This window comes from Cucumis melo, chromosome 6 (assembly GCF_025177605.1).
Source record: "Cucumis melo cultivar AY chromosome 6, USDA_Cmelo_AY_1.0, whole genome shotgun sequence".
Taxonomy (NCBI): Eukaryota; Viridiplantae; Streptophyta; class Magnoliopsida; order Cucurbitales; family Cucurbitaceae; genus Cucumis; species Cucumis melo.
Window position 1 is genome coordinate 36,343,116 of NC_066862.1, and position 16,561 is coordinate 36,359,676.

Here is a 16,561-nt window from a genome sequence, read left to right on the forward strand (position 1 = left end):
TAAACGATCGTGTAACAAAATTAAAAGATGGAATTGAAAAGATAAATTGTAGTCATATCTAAACGATCGCGTATAAATTGTAGCCATATCGGAACAATAGCGTATAAATTGTAGTCATATCTGAACGATCGCGTATAAATTGTAGTCATATCTAAACAATCGCGTACCAAATAATAACCAAATCTAAGCGATCGCAAATATATTACACGTGCGTTATTGACGGGACATTTTTGGTATTTTACACGGTGGGCCTCTGGGTTTTTTCCGTTTTTGAAATTGTTTTATAAAATGTAAATATTTTGTCGTTTTTTTATATTTTTGAAAAGATCCCTTAATATAACATGAGTTTATTCCTTAATAATTTTATAGTTAGTCTATGGATGATTAATTTGAATTTAATAATGATTAATTTGAATTTAATAATTATTATATTTGATACGTTTATCAAATTTATCCTATCAAATTATGTTCAATTTTTTGAAATTAATTGGTGTTATTATTTGATATTTTCTCAAAATTTTGAATTAGGTTTATTGTTTATCAATTAATACATCGAAAATTATAGAGTTTTTATGACTAATTTTACAAATGAAATTAAAAAAAGAATTTATTTCCCTACATTCTTGATACAATTTCCATGCACAATCAAATACATGCATCATTAATTCTCTAACAATTTTATTCCTAAATTTATTATTTCTAGACATCATTAATTTTCAGCAATCTTATTCCCATCCCAATTCTCTCGATCCATATGACCCCTAAGTGTTGCACATTACAAATGCTTGAATCATTAGTGAAATAGACAAATTTCCAATTTGAATTGATGACTATAAGTTGATGATGTGCCAATGTTGTTACTCCCTAGTATGATGGGATCAACCATGGTAAAAAACTCATGTTGAAAAACTAGGACTTCAAAGAGAATTAAGTTAAAAAGAATGACTTGAAATGTGTTGGATATATTTGGTTAGAAAAATGCAAAGAGAATGATGTAATTACAAGTGTATACTATCAAGTACCTACTACTAGTAGTAATCAAGTGGAAACATTCAAAATATAGAATTCCTAGAGACCATGTATAGAATTTAGTTTTGAAGAAAAATGTTTTCAAATTGAAACTAAAAGTAATGAACTAAAATAGTTTTTTTTTTTTTTTTTTTCAATTTTTATTGAATGCAAGGTAAGTAAAATAAATAAACCTTTCAATTAATAATAATAATAAAAACAAAAAAGAACAAGAGATTTAATTTAATAAAGTTTTAGCACCCTAAGTTATGTAGAAGATATATAAAATGCAACACCAGTGTGTGTTATATGATTCAGTTTTATCTTCTATTTCACCTTTTTTATTTCAGTATTTGTAGGAAGCCTAAGCAATTATATAGCAACATTTCTATGGTTAATTGAAAAATAGATGAGCCACCCAGCTTATGGTCTTATTCACATGATTTTCTATTCTGAGGTTCTTACCCTCCTTTCTTCTTATGAAATTCACTCTCAAGTTTTGAGATTTTGACAATATATTAGAAGTACAACGCATAAAAAGGTTTAGAAAAGTCGGGTATTTGTAGGAAAGGCATGAACTCCAAAATATTATAAAATAATCTATATCTTTTAGTTATCTACGATTGTTCTAGTTAGAAACAACTTTAAGTTTAGAGTTCTAACTCTAATTAAATTCCTATTGTATTCTTTAGTTTGAAATTGTGAAAAATGTGTGAGTTATCAAAAGTTTTGAAAGAGCGCTTTTGTTTTGTTATTGGAGTCAAAAGAGAAAATTATTATATGTGATTATAACAACTATTAATATATTGAAATTTTGAATATATACGTAGTTTTTTCTTCCGTTTGAAGTTTTCCACGTTAATTTTTGTATTTTTTGTTTTTTTCCTTTCTTTTAATTTGTGTATTATTATTTTTATTTATTTTCTTCAATAGAAATGGAAGGTTTAAACCTACGTGGCAATACTATCTAATATTCTTAAGCACTAAGACTTAATTTTTAGGAAAATTACATCAGATGATAAAAATATTTTTAAAAAAGTAGTCCAGTATCATGTTTTTGCATATTGCAAATATGACAAATATGACAAGTAATTAGATATATTAGAGGGCTATTCACTTTTAAATTTGCTACTTTTGCAATTTAGAAAATATAGTGACATGAGTCCTATTATCATAAATTTTCTTTCGTTATTTTTACAAACGCCCCTAATTTTATGTTAATTGAAGTGGTAAGACAAAACATTAACCCTAATTTGCAAATAATTTAATCATTAACCTCATTTTTAGGACATTGCACTAAATAAATTCCCTTAAAAACAATTTTATAGCTCATCATGAATGTAATAAAAGAATCACTACAAGAAGTAAGGTGACTCCTGACGCATAAAAACGTCGGCGTAAGTGTTAATAACGTCGATAACTGAATTTCCAACACAGAAAGAGACATCGGGAAGACCATTGACAGAAACGCATCGGAATACACTTCTCTTGACGTTATCGTTACCGATGTTTTCGATGTGTCGGCGACAAGGTATCTCCGACATCCACAGTTCCGACATCAACTATGCATTAGGAATAACTATTCCCAACGTTTGTATATTTGACGTCATTCGTGCGTCGGCAATAATCATCCCCAACGTGACGTTTGCACCATATTTTCGACGTATATACTGCGTCGGAAAATGTTTTAAATATGTAATTTTCTATTTTTTCTTTCCTGTAAAATTTATTTCCTGAAACATTCGCATTCGTTTTCAATTCAATTAAAGAAAATTCAAAATAAATTAGTAAATTACGAAATACAAACACAAAATCAACAAAAAATTAAATGTTCATAATTCAAAGAGATTCAAAAAATGAAACAAAGTTCATAATACAAATAAAAAATATTTCTCGTAAAAAAAGCGCAAAGAAAACCATACGTCTTCTAACGAGCATTGTACGCCATTCTACAACACAGGTCCTATAATGATACAAAAGTGGCTAATTTTAGTACATATATATGCATATCATCATTATCATTTCAAGAACTTAAAAATAATGGAAACATATATATATCGCAAAGCTAGGGATCATGTGACGATCCTTTCTTTGAGCTTCTGCATTCGTTCCATTTCTGAAGCTAACGCATCGTGATTTCTTATCTATTCTTCAATTCATTGCATAGCTTGAACAAGCGTAGCTCGTAATTGGAGGTCTACCGTAGACTGTGAACATGAGGGCGTGAAACTGCTTGCACTGGTCGTCTTGCGGGTCTTAGCTTGGGTCCCAACCAAGGCCTTTTGGGTAGTCCGATCATCTATTCAACACCGTCTCGCATATCTCGTCTCTAGAGAGTAGCTGAATACCCTCTGGGTAGGTTAAGATTGGAGTTCTAGCATTTGATTCTGCAATAAATTTAGAAACTATCTTAGTAAGTAAAAAATATATTATTAAAGAGGACAAATAAGGGCAGAAGTGTTGCTTGGATAACTCCACATGGTCTGCGACACAAACGTTCCGTCTTGAATGTGTGTTTGCCAGAAAAACTCCACACGGTCGACTGGCTCCCCTATTTGCTCAATGAGCTCGTGTTATCGTTGTAGAAATGACTTCAATTTGTTGCTATGATTGTAAGGCTGCTTCTGTCTAGCAGTCTTGGTTGTCCATGATTGCTCCTGCATGAAAAAAATTATATTATTTATTTCTTATACATATTAAAAGTTGAAATCATAATTAACCATGAAAAAGAATTCAGTTCTCACTTGGAATGCACGACTCATGTAGTGGTCATAGAGGTAGTGCTAATCCTCATCACGTCCCACCAATATGTGTGGTGGGTTGGTACGAGCCTCCTCGTGGTTGCTGTACTTTTTGAAATGCTTGTAACAGTCGTTCCATAACTCTTTAAAAGTGCTAAGCATTTGATGCTCAATGAACCTATTCATTGCTTGATCATTGAAATCAAGCACAAAAAATCTCTACACATTACAAAAACAACACATTAGCTTGGTTAACTTAAACATTTTAAAATGAAAACAGAAATGTGTAGTGGACTTACTTGGAGATCGCCTTTGACGACCTCGATGTATTCTCTGCCTACGTTCGCTGTCCAGTTAGGGCAGTGGATGGGAAATTTCTTTCGAACATACATGCCTATCACCTGGCTAAAGCGAACGACGTATAGGAAGACGGGCTTCTCTGCTCCAGAGGTGATCGTAATTGAAATTCACCCATTGGTTGCAACGTAGTACTCCAACTCTAAGAGTAGAGACCGCACACGTTTCCTAGGAGTCGGAGTCGTAGATAGTTGAGAAGTACCTGCTGAATAAATTATAAGAACATATAATGTCAGAAACAAAATTCAAATAATCCTAAGTTAAAATGTATACCATATTATTAGACTCACCCGAATTGTCGTCCACCAACGATGACCCTCTTGCAGGGTTATCTAGCTCTTCTGCAAACTCGAGGAACATGGCTTCGGTCTCGTGGAAATCGCTCAGAAATGACGACATAGTGCCTATGGACATAGAAGACAAACATTAAAAAAGCAAATACGAAACATAACTAGAATTGAAATATATAAACTACATAAATATGTGGGTATGTGGTTCATCACTATCATTCGTTGTCGCTTGTTTCGCTTACATGAGACAAGTGTTCATCCACATTGTTGATCAAGTCGTCAGTTACATGATGCACAACAGTCTTTCAACGATTGTGGGATCAACGTCAGTCCTGCACATAATGTCGTTCCACAACCTCTAATGAGTTCCAATTTGAGTTCATATATCTCTTGCATGGACACCTTATTCGTCCTTAGGCATCAACGTGAAACTTGGCAACTTCTAAAAATTGGGCCACTCTTTCTCTATACTCAAGGAAAAACTAAATTTTCACTAAAACATAAATAGGTTTGATTGTAAGCATATTTCTCTCCTCTCACATCCTAAACTTACTCCGTTGAATATACAATCTTCCGAAATTTTCACTAAAACTAATTTCAAACTACAGAGGCTACCATAATTCCAGGATAGCCACATAACCTAATGAACCACAAACAACTTAAATCTTCGCATCCTACCCACCCCTTCCAACAACGCTACCTTACAAGCTACCCTACTACCACCCCTTCAAACCCTAAGAAATACAAAAAAATTCAAAACAAAAAGATTACCATAACTATAGGATAGTCATCCCAAATCAACAACAAAATTATTCAAAACTACTAAGAAATAAACAACTAGAGGCTACATAACTACAAGATAGCCAAAACGAATCTTAACAAAAAATTACAAAATTTTTAAAACAATAATAAAGCCCCCCTCAAATTTTCAACTCTAACCCTCAAGTTTTCAAGTTGAACCCCCCACTCCCTTTAAATTTTCAATTCAACCCCTCCTCCCTTCAAAATTTCATCCTTAACCCCCTTCCTTTCTAATTTTCAACCTACCCCCTTCAAATATCAAATTAAACACCCATCTCCCTCTTCAAATTCAACCCACACATTCAAATTTTTAATTCTCTAGATCAATGTCACAAATATCCTTCCCCCTCCCACCACCACCAATTTTTAACCCAGATACCAAATTTCAACTTCAAAAACCAAAATCTATTCCTAAACAATATCCTAAAACTAATTCATCATTAAAATCCTAAAACTAGTTTCTTTTAAAAAAACTAAACTATTTAAACTAACTTAACCTAAACTAACATTTAAGCGTTTTGAGTTTTAAACTTACATCAAATAGGGATGAGCGGCGATAGACGGCGAGAGAGGCAGGACGGCAGGCTCACGACGATGAGGGGAACGACGACGACGACAAAGATCTCTATTTCTCCTCTTTTTGTTTCGTCAAACGATCTCTCTTTCTCCTCAGTCGTTTCAATTCGGTGTTTGATAGTACTAAAACATCTTTTTTATATGGAAACTCTCAATGCAGCACGAAAACGTCGGGAGATCTCTCGATGATCACTAATGACGTCAGGAATAGTTAAAATCATTTGCGACGCCATGCATGGGGCATCGGAATCGCTATCTAACATAATTAATGTTTGACAATTTCGACGGTCAATAAATGACGTCGAAAATGATTTTAACCATTCTAGACGTAAGACGAGTGTCATCGGGAACATGGATGTCCGTTCTCGATGCCGTGCACGGGGCATTAAGAGAAATTATATATTTTATTTAATTGCTAACTATTTCCGATGCTCTAAACCTAAACGTCGAAAATGGATTCTTATTTCCCGACGATTCTTTCACTGTGTCGAAAAAAGGTAATAATAAAATAATGTGTTCGCCTTTGTTCGACGTGTGAAAAATGGCGTCGAGGAAAGGTCTGTTCCGACATTATTTCTTCGACGCCGTTTTATGTGTTGGTAAAACGCTGATTTCTTGAAGTGAATACTTCATTAAAATGATATCTCACAACGATTAAAAGTTGAAATAAGAGTTAAAGGAAAGAAATATCTAAATAATAATAATAACAATAATAATATTTAAAAAAAAAGAGTTAAAATTTTGAAAAATGGATATGTCGCACCCCTCCCAATTTACCAACTCAAATCGAGAGTGGATGTGACTAGGGAGTGAAGTATCAACGTCTCTTGGTGGGGGTGATAGTGGATGATAAGGGTGGAACCTTTGAACAATGCTCAATATAACACATTACGTGCCTTAATAAGGAATTGTAGCACTCCATTGTAATTTTGTTACTTAATTATCTTGAATAATTTATGATTAGATTATTATGGATGTTAGATTAATTGGAATTGAAAGTTAGAATTTATTTGGTGTAATGTATTGATTATATATATAATTTATGCAAAATTTGGCTTGCAAAATCGGCTGATTTCACTCCATAATCGAATGAGAAGATAGAATTATGTACATTAAATCAATAGTTGAATATACGAGACCAAAATTTGAAGAAGGTTAGTGTACCTACAGAAATTAGGCCTATTGTTATGGTAAAAAATGAAAAAGTTGAAGATGACATACTTTGTCAAAAACTATCTGATTTTATTGTAACATCTAATATTGAAATTCATGTTGATGTGGGTGAGTTAGAGAAAAAAGAAACCAAAACAAAAGCATATAGTTTGTTAAAAAAGAATCTTGCAAAAGCATGAGGATAGTTTATGGCCTAGAGATAAAAAGGAAAGAAAAGTCGAAAAGCAAAGGTATATTGAGAGAATTAGTGAGGTTAAATCTATTTTGTATCCAAAACAAAATTTTTTTGATCTTATATACAAAAAAACTTGTTTCCTAACGGGTGAGCTCATCCCATGTTTTTCTAAAGTTTCTTTTAAGTTCTTATAGGAGGCTAAGACACTCATAAAGATGCTTGATTTTAAGGTTGCTTTTAAGATCAACAATGTCACATGCCATATGTCTTTCAAGACCAAATCAAAGAGAAACAACTCATAAGTCGCCTCAAAATTAAACCATGGCAGCAAGCATACAATGTTCAAAACAAGAAAATGGTTGTGGAGACACTTTTGGAAGAATCACTGATATTTTTTCTTTCTTTTTTTTTTAAGAATCCCAAGCGGAGTTCCGCAAATCACTTACATTTGAAATTTAATTATCACAAAACTACTCTACAAGGCAAGGGAGGTGAGAATTATTGTTTCAATGCTGTTGAGTTTTGTCCTTTTGATGTAGGTGGTGAATTTCTTGATTTGACGACAAATCCTTCTGAAGAGAGGGTAAATGATAAGAATCCTGATGTTTTATACAAACTAATTACAAGATCAAAGACATCAGAAGATTACCCAACCAATCATTCATTCTTCATGTACAAGAACGGATAAGGTCGTTACCTCAATTCCATATGCCTCATGTTATTACAAGAGACGAAAGGCTATTTGGAGTATTAAATGTCAATGTTTTCTCGGTTGAAGCTGACTATGGGATAGACATTAAGCTTCCGTGAACCCAACACTTTAAAGACCTCATGATTTAGTTAATATCACATTTTTGTTGTATTTTTAATTGATTTTAATTTGACAAGTCAGACTAACTACCATTAATAGCTTATATTAAAGATCGTGTTTGGAAAATACTTGTTGGAAGATAGAAAGCTTAGTTATTGTTTTATTTTAGCTTTTTGGTATTTTCATTGATTAGGATAGAATCTCTAAAAGGTTATATAATGACTTTATCCTTCCATTTGTAAAAGAATGGATGAATCGGAATTGAAATCTCATATTGAGAATTTTCCCTTAATTTTTTTTCCAATTCTTGTGATGGAATAAATGCGAGTCATTCAATCTAACCTTGATCAAGTTTGATTGTGGAGTAACATAATTTAGAACAAGATATCAAAATCTTGGTTCTAGATTTTTTTTTATCTAAGAGACAATCTAATACCAACTCTCTCTTAGTTGATCTAAATTAGTATAAGGAGGTGTTAGTTTCCTATTTCAAACGTTCTTACTACGATAATAGCTTGAATCGTTAGAGTGAGGATTAGGATGCCTTATCACACCTGCCGAATGAAAAGCTATTCCTTTTCACTCTAAAGTGTTTCTTCGATCTTAAGTAGGTTAATTTTCTTGCCATTTTGTAATTCAAAGAAACAACTCGAGTAAACTAGTGTTATTGAGTTTAACGTATTAATGATAAGGAAGTTTGGCACATATGTTCATTAAAATATCTGAATACTTATCCTTAACCAGATGAGTTTGTTCTTCTTTTTTTTTCCATGTAATATTTATAGTTAACAATATAGTATTTGTAAAGTTAATTTCCCATCACAAGAGGTTATTTATCAATCATTTATACAAGGTGGTCTTGCTTAATCAACAAAGAATTGATATAAAGTTGTAGTTGTTGGTTAGCCTTATATATGACTTGCTACTTTTTTACTACATGGATAATAAAAAATTGATTCATATTTGTATGAGACGTATTGAAGCTTGACTTTTAAAACTTATCCTTTTATTTCCTTGAAATGTTTTTGCATTATTGGCATAGCTTATCATTCACATTTCATTAACGAACAATTCTCCTCGTTTACACATTTTGAGTCAAATCATGTTTTTGAATATATTTATGCTTCATCCTCCACGACATCGATTGATTGTGGAGCAACCTCTATCGTACGGGTTTGCCTCGTCCTTTTCTTCCATTTTAGAACAAGTTGGAGGTGGAGAAGGTTGATTGCAAGGATCGAGAAATTTAAGATGTGTTGTCTCTGCTGTTACTTCTTGACCGACGACCAACATGCCTATTAAGGCCAGACATATCAACCACGACTTCATATTTTTTCTTTGTTTTCACAAGATCTTCTTATGGTTTTTTTGTATTGTCGTTCGATGACTTCTGTATTCACATTCTCTTGCATTTATAAGTTTCCTTATGATTGAAGAACTTAGAATGATGTCGGAAAGAGGGGACCTATAATAGGTAGAAGGTTAGATAGGTATTTTTGTACATTGTCTTGATGTCGAAATGTTGTATGGTTGAGAAACTTAGAATGATGCCGGAAAGAGGGGACCTATAATAGGTAGATGGTTAGGTTTGTTTTTTTTGTACACTGTCTTGATGTCGAAATGTTGTATAATTGAGGAACTAGAATGATGCCGGAAAGAGAGGACCTTTTATAGGTAGATGGTTAGGTAGGTATTTTTGTACACTACTATCGAAATGTTGTATAAAAATAAGAACCAAACAATCATAATTTGATGTATTAAGTTAAATATAAATATAAAAAAAGGTAACTTATATTTTTTTAGTAAGAAGAAAGATATTTGTTAAAAGAGTCGATCTCATCTAATATATAAATGAAAAGTTATTAAATCCATAAAACTTTGTCTTATAAAAGTAGTAACTATGGGATCGTGAAATACTATCAGTCCATTTCATTTTCGTGAAATATTGAAACTAATCGATTCGATAAAATTTCTAACGTAGACGAAAAATCTACCATATTTCAATATGCAAAGGAACATTTATTGTGCTAGAGTGGAAGAGTAAGTGATAAGTGCATAAAATTAAATGTGTTTATTTTTACTTCCTATTTAGATTTTATTATATTAGATTTAATGTTTTGCTAGTGTTTCTCTGCAAAATGTGGTTAATTTAATTACCAGTTGGAAGCAAAAAAGTTAAAATGGAGGAAAACAAGGTCATTTTGGAGCAAAAAGTTAGTAATAAAAGAATATTTTGAAACTGCCCTTGCAATAAGGTTGCGTTGCAACATTACTTTAGCACTAAAATGCCCCCAACTAAAAAGAAAGCAGAGAGTTGTCTCCTATGTGTTGGATAGGTGGCACATCGGGTGAATAGGATCACAGTGTTGTACACGAAACTTCGCTTCCATCCCTTTGCATCAGCAGAATGTTTCAACACATCCTCCATTGTTGTTTATCTTTATGTCATCTCATGTTAGACAGGCCTTCTTGCGATATAAAGAACCGTTGTAATCTCGGTATCAACGAAAAGTATCGCATTACCTTGTGCGAAAATTTTTCATCTGTTAGGACTAACATTGTATCGAGACTCACCACAAGGTAGACAATGTTACAAATCCTAAAACTCCTTCTAGTATAATACACAGTCGTACTTACAAGCATAAATAGTCTCGTACCCGAGGCTAAAGTCACGCACTTTTTGTTTTGCTTTGTAGAATGAACTAGGATAGTGGTACTACACATTGGAAACACATGTTTTAACAGTTCTAATAACATGTCAAATGACTTGTTACTCCAACCGTTAAGAACCTTGACATGCATCAACGTAACCAAAAACTTTAGGGATGAAAATTCTGAACAACTGGGGTATACCTCACTATGTGCTTAGTTTAATAACTCCTAAAATATGTTTGCCATCTCTTGTTCTACACCACTATTAAACGTCATGTCATTCTCCAAACTTTCCTCCGTTTCTTCTTTGTACTCAATTGGAGCTTATGAATCATGAAGCATACCCAACATGTCATTGTCTTTAGGAAAAAAATGGTTACTGCTAGTTCCTTCATCGAAGGGGTCACTGTTAGTTCCTTCATGGAAAGGGTCACTACCAGTTGCTTCATCAAATCTTTCTATATCTCTATGCAAGTTCACTATCTCTCCATGATACACCCATTATGTATAAGAGGGAGATATTTCAATCGTTAATAGGTGTCGATCCAAAACCTTTAAGGAGTCCAAATTTCAGTACATAAATCTTTTGCATGGACACCTAATTCGTTTGTACTGATCGACGTGATACTTTGCAACCTCTAAAAATTGGGACACTCCCTCTTTATACTCAACCGAAAACTTATTCCTAAATTTTATCCAACCATTGTCCATCGTTAAAGACCTAGAACATAAATAGGTTTCATTTGTCTTATATTCCTCCTCTGAAATGCTCAAACTTACTTCATGAATAAACTATACCTCACAAGCATCCAACATCCCAACTTTCACTACATCTAAGTTTAAAATTAAAAAAAAAAAAAAACTACCATAACTGCGGGACAGCCGAAACAACCTAATCACACATAATTGCTTTAATCTTTCAAAGTTACCTAACACTTCCAACTAACAAAGCTTTAGAAACTACCAAACACTTCCAACAAATTATAAACCACTAAAAACTACCATAGTTCTAACTAACACTTAATTCCAACAAACAAAGCATGGTCACAAATAAAAAATTACATAGTACCATAACTACAGGATAGCCGCAACATATCAATAAAAATTCTCAAGTATTTAAACTATTTCAACAATTTAAACATTTTCAATTTCGTCAATTCAACAATTTCAATACATTTAAATATAATTTCAAGTGGGCCCCCTCTATAACAATCAGAATTTCAATAATTTAAACTCTAACCTATTACAAGTTTCAATATTCCATTTATGCATACAATTTAATTCTAAAATGATTCATATACATTTGAATTCATAAACTTCCAACAATTTCAATGTATAAACTATACATACAATTTAATATCAATCATACATTTATTTATTCACGCAACAATTTCAATATCAATCTATGGATACAATATACAATCTATACATACAGTTAACAATCTACATTCTATCTATGTAACAAATTGAATCTAAATTATACATTTATTTAGGAAAAAAAAAACAAAAACAAAAACATATGTTTACCAAAATGTAGAGAAGGTAGCATAGCACAATGCATAAAAGAGGACGGTGGGAGGGAAAGCACGACGACGGTAGGCAAGGAGGCGACAGACGACGATGGCACGACAATGACATAGATACTATCTCGTTCTCTCTTTCTGTTTTCTTTTTCTCTTTTGCAAGTTCTGAGTTCTGTGAACACGAAACTCTTATTAACAAGGGTTCTCCCGACGTAGCTCGAAAACATCACGAGAACCCTCTAAATCCAACGCCATAAGTGAAAACGTCGGGATTACTTGGAATCAATAAGAGCGCTTCACTTAGCATCGAGGAAAATTTCAAAAAGTTTTCAAATGTTACATTTTCTCCCGATGTGGTCAACCTTTACGTAAAGGTCAAAGACGGACCATTCTCGACGTCTCCCTAACAACGTAAAAAAAAAGTTAAAATAATTATTTAAATGTCCAATTTTCTCCGACATGGTCAACTCTGATATCGACATAGGCAGACATTATCCCGATGTCATGTAGGTAGACATCGGAGAAACCTTTAATTAGAATAATAATTTTAAATTTTCCCGATGCCATGAAAGTACACATCGAGGATTCCCCAACAATTGCTAACGTATACGTTCATGGCATTGGGAAAATTTTAAATCATTATTTTATTAAAGGTTCCTCTACGTTTACGTACATGGCATCGGGAAAACCTTAAGCTATGTCGACATCTTCAACAATATGTCAGGATAGGGAACTAATCTCAACAAGGGCTTTACCGCGTCGGGGTAAGCTTTGTTTCTCGACTTTGTCTATCCCAATGTGTTTTGGTGCATCGAGATAGCTCCGATTTCTTGAGTGGCAGGAGTGATTTCAATCAAATTGTTTGGAACTTGCAACTCTTGTAATATTTACAAAATGGGACATATTTACAATATCACTTTGATAAGACACCCAATCTTATTTATATACTGCATACCATTTAGGTTATTACTTGAATACAATCCACTAGTATGTCTACCACATACTGTTCAAGCTACATAAAATAACATTAGATCTTAGTTTATTGAATTAAGTTAATGTTATCTAAATGTTGAAAAAATACTCCTTATTTTATAAATAAATGATTCATATTTACAAATTACAGACTATGGGACCGACAAGATTTATGGCACTAAATATGAACTCTATCAGTGTTAGACAACGATAGAGACTAAAAGACATTTGCTAGTGTATATCGTTGACATTGATATAAACAATGATAAGCTACACATTGTTCGTACAAATACCAAAGCTTAACTAGAGAGATGAAATTGATTCGAAAAATTCAAGCAGAAACTCATATCTTCAATGTACGACAAATAAGTATCACCGTAGGGTCACCTACAGTCAAAATCACTTCAATTGCAGTTGAAAAGTTACACGAATATGATAAGGATCATGATGTTCCATAAGGACCAATTACAAGATCGAAGAAGCCATCAAAAGATTAACTAATGATTCATTCCTCATGTACAAGAATGGATAGGGTCGTTCATTCTTAATTCCATGTGCCACATGTTAATACAAGAGACGAAAGACAATTTGAAGTATTGAATGTTAGTGTTTTCTCGATTGAAGCAGACTATGGGATAAACATTAAGCTTCCATGAAACCAACCTTTGAAGACCTCATGATTTAGTTAATATCACATTTTTGTTGTATTTCCAATTGTTTTTAATTTGACAAGTTACGATAACTACCATTAATGGCTTAGTATTATAGATGATGGTTGGAATGTAGTTGTTGGAAGATAGAAAACTTAGTTATTATTTTATTTTAACTTTTTGGCATTTTCATTAATTAGGATAGAATCTCTACAAGGCTATATAATGTTTTTATCCTTCCATTTGTAAGAACAAGGCTTTTAATGAATGCAACTTGAAATCTCATTTTGAGACTTTTCCCTTAATTTGAAATTCTTGTTCTAGAATGCATACGAGCCATTCGATCTAACCTTTATCAAGTTTGATTGTGGAGTGACATAATGTAGAACAAGATTTCCAAATATTGGTTCTAGATCTTTGATCTAAGAGGTAATCTAATACTAACTTTCTCTTCACTGATCTAAATTAGTATACGGAGACGTTAGTTTCTTATTTTATAGGTTCTTGCTAGGTAATAGCTTGGATCGTTGGAGTGAGGATTAGGATTGCCTTATCACACCTGTCAAACGAAAAGCTATTCCTTTTCGCTCTAAAGTGTTTCTTTGATCTTAAGTGGTTAATTTTCTTACCATTTTGTAATTCATAGAAACACCTTGAGTACACTAGTGTTATTGAAATTAACATATTAATGATGAGGATTTTGGCATGTATTCATTAAAATATCAAGATACTTATCCTTAACCAAATGAGTTTATTGTTCTTTTTTTTTCCAAGTAATATTTATAGTTAACAATATAGTATTTATAAAGTTACTTTTCCATCACAAGAGGTTATTTATCCATTTATACAAGATGACCTTGCTTAATCAACAAAAATTGATAGAAAGTTGCAATCGCTGGTTAGCTTTATATATGACTTGGTAATCTTTTACTACATGGATAATCGAAAATTGATTCATATTTGTATGAGACGTATTGAAGCTTGATTTTTAAAACTTATCCTTTTATTTCCTTGAAATGTTTTTGCATTATTGGTATATCTTATCATTCACATTCCATTAACAAACAATTCTCCTCGTTTACACATTTTGAGTCAAATCATGTTTTTGAATATATTTATGCTTCATCCCCCACGACATCGATTGATTGCAGAGCAACCTCTATCGTACGAGTTTGCCTCCTCCCTTTTTTCCGTTTTAGAACAAGTTGGAGGTGGAGAAGGTTGATTGCAAGGATCCAGAAATTTAAGATGTTTTGTCTCTGCTGTTACTTCTTGACCGACGACCAACATGCCTATTAAGGCCAGACATATCAACCACGACTTCATGTTTTTTCTTTGTTTTCACGAGATCTTCTTATGGTTTTTTTGTATTGTCGTTCGATGACTTCTGTATCCGTATTCTCTTGCATTTATAAGTTTCCCTTATGATTGAGGAACTTAGAATGATGCCGGAAAGAGGGGACCTATAATAGGTAAAAGGTTAGATAGGTATTTTTGTACACTGTCTTGATGTCGAAATGTTGTATGATTGAGAAACTTAGAATGATGCCGGAAAGAGGGGACCTATAATAGGTAGATGGTTAGGTATGTATTTTTGTACATTGTCTTGATGTCGAAATGTTGTATAATTAAGGGACTAGAATTATGCCGGAAAGAGGGGACCTATAATAGGTAGATGGTTAGGTAGGTATTTTTGTACACTGCTATCGAAATGTTGTATAAAAATAAGGACCAAACAATCATAATTTGATGTATTAAGTTAAATATAAATCTAAAAAAAGGTAACTTATATTTTTTTAGTAAGAAGAAAGATATTTCTTTAACAATACGTTAGGATAGATGATCAATTCCGACATAGGCTTTACGGTATCGGGGTACGCTTTATTTCCCGACTTTGTCTATCTCGACGTCTTTTGGTGCGTCGAGATAGCTCCAATTTCTTGTAGTGACATGAATGATGTAGATCAAATTGTTTTCAACTTGCAACTCTTGTAATATTTACAAAGTGGGACATATCTGCACTGTCACTACGATAAGGCACCCAACCTTATTTATATAGTGCATATCATTTAGGTTATTACCTTAATACGATCCATTTGTATGTCTACCACATACTATTTAAGCTAACCCTGGATCTTAGTTTATTGAATTAAGTTAATGCTATCTAAATGTTGAATAAAATACTTCTTATTTTATAAATAAGTGATTCACATTTACAAATTACAGACTATGGATGCGATGAGATTTAGGGCACCAAATACCAACTCTATTAGTGTTAGACAATGATAAACACTAAAAGACATTTGTTTGTGTATATCGTTGATATTGACAATGATACTATGATACATTTGTTAATATTACTGAAAATGACGTACTTTGGACTTAAATAAAAAAGATGATTTTGAGAGAAAAAGAGTGGTAGTTGGCAACATTAAAAGTGTAAGACCCGTACCTAAATTAAGAGTTAAGAGGTTAAAAATTGGCTAAGTATTCTAGATTAGGAGGTTTGAATATAAGAAGGTGTTTTGAAACAAAGATTATGCGAAAAGCAATTCATATTTAAGGAAGTTCGCGAGATAGGTTAAGTGGCAAGACTTTAAAGACTAAGTGCTACTTTGCAATTAGAGTATTATGCGGGAAGAACTAGGTGAGAAGAATTGAGGAAACTTCTCAAAAAATTTCCTAAATAGGCCACGTGTAAAGAATAAGTTAAGCATAATTAGGTTAAACCTTAAGCTTACACGTGCACCACCAAAAGTAGGAGTCGGCGAGCTGAATAGAGTTTAAGGGTGACTAAGCTTGTTTAAGGTAAATAGAGGGTTTTAACCAAAT

At 32.7% G+C, this 16,561-nt stretch overlaps 1 long non-coding RNA gene across 2 annotated transcripts; it reads right to left on the reverse strand.

Annotated features, from left to right (window-relative positions):
- Nucleotides 1-2,982: 2,982 nt before the first annotated feature.
- Nucleotides 2,983-5,870, reverse strand: LOC127150045 (uncharacterized). Of its 2 annotated transcripts, XR_007821976.1 has the most exons (6): nt 5,733-5,870; nt 4,639-4,728; nt 4,397-4,510; nt 4,049-4,311; nt 3,753-3,968; nt 2,983-3,665 (listed from the first exon to the last, which is right to left on the reverse strand). It is a non-coding gene; the product is annotated as an uncharacterized LOC127150045 (long non-coding RNA). The 2 variants fall into 2 exon arrangements; XR_007821977.1 differs by lacking the exon at nt 4,639-4,728 and having other exon boundaries at nt 5,733-5,866.
- Nucleotides 5,871-16,561: the final 10,691 nt, after the last annotated feature.